Here is a 5,822-nt window from a genome sequence, read left to right as displayed (position 1 = left end):
GCTGTTAAAGCATTTGCAAAAACCACATGTCCTACTTCAGCTTTATTGAACAATATCTATAAGAAAATATTAATAAAATGCTTTCAATATAGAAGAAAATCTGATTTTAAAGCCAATGCTCTATAAAAATGTCTACCCTGAAAATAACAGATTTTCACAGGATACCAACCTGGACAGATGCTTGAGAAAATTCACTACAAAGCTCTGTTTAAAACCAGTCCATGATACTTAATCCAAACTCATCATTCTCTATCAGAAGCCTTAAGACCGCTCGGGGTGCTTGCTTATATTTAAAAAGAGGTGTTCCTCAGTGTGAGCATTCCCAACATCACTCACAGATCAAAAGAACACTTCCAACCCAACTGCCACCTGCCGGTATCTGCCTTCATGCAGATTTTATGGGGCAACTTTTAATGGCTACTAATGATACATTTTAATTTATACTGATATAAAAGTAAGTTAAATACATTTTTAAAACTTCATCTTTTGGAGCGGGGATTTAACTCTGTGGCATAAGCGCTTGGCTGGCAAGAATGAGGTCATGAGTTTGATCCCAGGTACAAAAAACAAACAAAAAACCACACAAAACACTTCATCTTTTACAAAAATCAGTTTATAAGTTTGCATCATAAAAATTAGTGTCAAATCCATCAACATAGCTGTGTATTAACTTTTCCAGAGTTGTGGTGACTGATGTCCCACTTTGCTATATAGCATAATCAGGAAATCATCCCACTAAGCTGGATTCCCATAACAGGTTAGTAGCGTTATGTGATGGATTTAGTGGGATGTAACTGTGACCTATACAGCAATGTAGGTGTTAAAATGCTGATAGCAACCGATGGTGGGAATTTAATTCACTTCAATTATGGAGGTACAAAGGGACAAAAAGTTTACATATACATCACTGATGGGGTTATGCATATCAGAGAAAAATCCTATTATTAAAATAAGAATTCACCAGACTGTATATCTTTTCCTATTAAAATTTGTTGGCTCCATTTGAAGCCTTTTCTAGTTTATGCCTTTATGGCCTGAAAAATTGCTCTTTGGAATTTATGGCTTTCATAAGCAAAGTCAAACACAAATCACACATTTGGCTACACACTCTGCTCACAACTTCATTGTAAGTAGTCATATTATCAAAGCCCAGCATTATAAAACAGTTTGCATCATTTACAATCTCTCCCTTAGGAATCAAAGTAATTGCTTTTGTGGAACTTTATTTTTCAGAACTGCTCAAACCACCTCATCTAGATGAGTCTTTAATTATGTACATACACACACACACACACACACACACACACACACATATATAGTCTACAAAGAGACTTCAACCATCACATATTTTACTTTCTATGGGCTTTTTAAAAACCATGTATCCCTTAAAGTCCTTCAGAATAAAATAAAAATAAACTCTCATATTCCATTAGAAAAAAATGGAAATATTCATGGTCTAAAAATTTTCTCGATTCCTCCAAATCTTGATAGCAAGTGCAGTTTCCTCCTATACAGGTTTTGAGGAAACTCCCGATCATCTATCACAGGATAGCTGGTTAATAGACACAACATAGAAAATTTACATAAGAGGAGTAAATAGATTAAAATCTACTCCATAAGACAGAATGTTCCATAACTTCAATTTAAATACGTCTGAAAAGCAAGTTTTTCATTTTTCACAAGTGCTAATTATTACAAGCCTCCTCAACACATTCTGTCCCATTCTCTAAAAGAATCCACCGACCTTGCTTTAAAATCTAAACAACTTGCACTGTTTGATGAGTTTCTAAGAAACCAAGGGAAGAAAAATCACTTGTCAATTAATCCAGCTTCTTTAGTCTTACTGAGGAAGACTTTCTCCAGGATACTGGCACATTTGTAGTGCTCGCTCTCTGGGGGCTTGTACTTTTTGCAGTAGGTAAAGACTCATTATAAATCAGCCATGAGTAATTTCTTAGACACATGCTAGCTATTCTTGAGACATTCGCTCATGGTTTTCAGGTCCATGGGGAGCTTCTAACTCCACAATATCCAGAGATCCTGTTCTCTTCACAGATTCCATGGAAGGCAAGCGCTTTGATGGCTCTTCACCTGCTGGAGGACGCGCTTCAGTGTGCTGTGAAGCTAAGCAGCATCTTTGGAGTCTACTTCTGTCTTTTCCACTCAGTTTTGCAACCTGTCTAATTGCAGGAATCCTTTCTACAGGAATCTATCAAGTGCCATCTTAAAACACGAAAATCCTGATAGATTTTTAGAATGTGGGCCTGTTTTCTATCAGAATTTTAATTATCTCCTGCCTTTTAACAAAGGCAGAAAATTTGGTGTGTGGAATCCGTGGGTTTAGCTCACGTCTCAATAAAGTGGTTCCTTCATAATCCTATCTGTAGCCAACATATTTGGTTTTAGGTAATCTAATTTCTTTGAAGAGACCCTATTTCTTGAAGTATCCAACTGCATATTCACTGCACACGTGAGGAAGCTTGGGCTGTTGTGTTTGATGTGATATCTTTTAAATGATTCATTAGGTGAGTTCCATAGCCCTTGATTTGCTCATCTGAGGTAACAGCGCAGAAAACAATCTCTGTGAATCCTTGAAATGGGAATGTACAGAAACAGCACCACCAACGGCACAACCATCTTTAAAGCAGTTTCGTGTTTGGGGTCAAAAACCAGCCAGTGATGTGCTCTTCGGGCACTGGAGGAGCCTGCTGGGAGAGAACAGTCTGAAGGCCAATCGGCCACATCAGGATCTCCATGTTTGGCTTCTGGGTCGGGGAATTGCCGACCACGTGAAGCTCAGTCACACCCCTGTGCTCTTTCTGTCTCTTGGCCTCCTCCAAGAACATGAGACTCAGTCATGCTCCTTTTTCTCCTGGATTTGCCTCCAACCCAGAAGAGGCTTTGTGGCAGGACTTGGCTGCCTCTAGGGAAGACGAATTTGAATTGTATGAAACTGTCCCAGCCGCAGGAGGCGGACTGGTAACTATTTGGATTGCAGCTGGCTGGTTCTGGAAGAGAACTCAGCTGTTGTTTGCCTTTCTTTTGATGACAGGTAACTAAATTGGTTCCGAATGAAGTTTTTTACACCCTGTTCAATACTAGGCTGTCCAAATGGGAGTTTCTTGTCCAAACAGCCTTCAACCACAGGTTTTCCTTTTTGTAAAACAGACTTTCTCAAGAGTTTAGAAAGAAACCGACTTGTCAGGCATCTGCATCTTTCTTGGTGGGGACACAGGTGGAGGGACACTCGGCCTCCAGCACAGTTCCAGGAGTCTGTTCCTCTGCTCCTCTGACACACGCTCAAGGTGGCGACCGTGCACAGTGAGGCAGGCCTACATCCCAACAGGACCCAGGAGGCTGCCGCCCCACCCACGCCCACCCACCTCCTCCAGATATGTTCTGTTATACAGAAAGTCATAGCAAATGTCTTATACAGTCACTTTATTATTTTTGTAATAATGCATGTGCACTATAAACAACATAGAAAAATACAGAAAAAGTAAACATTACCAGTACAACCACAAATAGAATTGTCTATGAACACACAGAGGCAATTTGGATGTTACATAAGTTCTGGACAACCGACTTTTTTCACTCAACAACATGCTCTGGAGCTCTTTCCTCATCAGTTCTACTGTCATTCTATGTCAACATAATGTCCCACTCTGTGTACAACTTACACATCAATACCTTACTTACATACATTGATGAGTTATTTTTTAATTTACTTAAAGTTACATTTCCTCTTTGCTTCTTTTCTCTGTTATTTTTATTTTTATTAATTCTTTCATTAATCTTCTAGTATAGTAAGAACACTTGCACTTAATCTGGAAACTACCCTCTTACAGTTTTAATATTTAAAAATGTTTTTTATCAGTACACGTTTACAGCACATACTGACTACATCTACACAGGGAGTTGGGATGTACACAGTGCATCTTGCTGTTTTTTTCTTTCTCCTCGTCTCTCCTCACTACCCCTTACCTCCAGCTCTTGGTACCTCTTCACTTGCAAAAGATGTATCTCCCTACTTCATATTATCTGTCTTTTAATTTGGTCTTTAAATTATCCATACTGCGGGCTTCTCCTATATGAAAACCCATGTGATATTTAACATTTTGTGTCCGATTTATTCCACTTAACATGGTCTCAGAATGTGTCCATTCTCTACAAAGAAACATATCACTCTTTACGGGACTGGAGATTTAGCTCAGTGGCATAAGCACCTGCGTTGCAAGCAGGCGGTTGTGAGTTCAATCCCTGGTACTGGAAAAAAATATATATATCACTCTTTACAGCAGAGTAGTACTTGATTATTTATAAATCACATTTTCTCTATCAGTTCACTTATTGATGAACATATAGCCATTTCCAAGATTTAGCTATTACAAGTTCTAACTGCTGTAAACATGGGTACACCTGTCTCATGATAGTATAATGTCTTTCTTTAAGCTTTTCAGGAAGATATCTGGAAGGGGAAGAGCTGGGCTAAATGAGATTTCAAGTTTCAGTTTTAGGTTTTTTTACAATTTCCATAGAGATTTTCATAATGATTTTACTAGTTTACATTCGCACCAACAAGGCAGAAGGGTTCGTTTTCTCCTGGTGTATTGCCACACTTTGTTACTATAGTAAGTCCCTAACTTATGAACAAGTTCTGTGCTGGGAAAATGGTTCTTAAGTCAGATTTGTTTGTAAGCCAACAGGGTGTTATGTAGTACACATGTGTAAGTTCACAAGTCAAATTTTTTGTCGGTCAGGGACTTACTGTGTTGATTCCTGATGGTAGCTGTCCTTTCCGGAGTAAGATGGAATCTCAGTGTTTTAATTTTCATTTCCCTAATGGTCAAAGTTATTGAACATTTTTTCCTGTATTTATTTGCCAGTCTGTATATTTACTGAGAAGTGTCTATTCTTTTCAATTGCCCTTTTTTTGACTGGGTCTTCTTTTCTGAGTTCTTTATAAATTCTAGATGTTAATCCTCTATCTAAAGAGTAGCTGGGAGTAGTTGTCAAAAATTCTCTCCCATTCTATAAGTTGCATCTTAACCATGTTGGTTTTTTCTTTCGCTGTGCAGAGCTTTTTAATGTTTTTTTTATTTAAAAGGAAAAAGAGAAAAAAAACAGAACAAAACAAAACAGTGTAAGGGTACAAGTAATACAGAACTACAAAAAGAAAAAAAACAGTAAGCTATCACCAGTTAATAAATTACACACTATCATCTTAGAAACGGTGTTTCAGGTCACAGGATCAAAGCATACAAAGTGAACATTCAAATAGTGAGACTGCAAATAGTTGTATTCAGTGATCCAATCAAAAATATTAATATGGTCATCTATTTAATACACCTAAACACACTTGCAGTTGTATCCTTTTGGGCACTATTTTTTCCCCCTCTCTTTATTACAACAAAATTTACACATTTTGGGTTTTATTGCTCCGATAGATCATATTACTTTTTTTGTAAGAGAATAAAATCAAACATGATAAAACAAAGCTGTCAGTCAAAACCAAGGATAGACATAGCACATGATGTAAAAACAGAGTACAAGGTTATCAACAACGGTTACCATAATGCCTCTTGCTTCCTTAAGAAGAATTGTTCATCTCATTAGGTATTATAAAGTTGAACAAAACAGCAGAGGACAAGACCAATAAAACCTAAACATTTTAAATCTTACAGAACCTTAAAAGAAGATAATAGTCAAACCAGAATGGGCATCAAGTGAATCTTATTGCCTTCAAAGTAGTTGCCTATACTCTGATACTTAATACTATCATACAGAGCGGAACAGAGTCTAATCAGTCAAAACAAGATAGT

The 5,822-nt window shown here is 37.5% G+C and overlaps 1 pseudogene; it reads right to left on the bottom strand.

The window, feature by feature from the left end:
* Positions 1 to 1,809: 1,809 nt before the first annotated feature.
* Positions 1,810 to 3,418, bottom strand: LOC100730772 (histone acetyltransferase KAT2B-like; annotated as a pseudogene).
* Between the last annotated feature and the right edge of the window lie 2,404 nt (positions 3,419 to 5,822).

This window comes from Cavia porcellus, unplaced genomic scaffold, assembly GCF_034190915.1.
Source record: "Cavia porcellus strain 051 isolate PalLab524CR breed Dunkin Hartley unplaced genomic scaffold, mCavPor4.1 scaffold_21, whole genome shotgun sequence".
Classification (NCBI taxonomy): domain Eukaryota; kingdom Metazoa; phylum Chordata; class Mammalia; order Rodentia; family Caviidae; genus Cavia; species Cavia porcellus.
The sequence above is the reverse complement of the archived record's forward strand: the minus strand, read 5'-3'. Positions and strand labels throughout refer to the sequence as shown.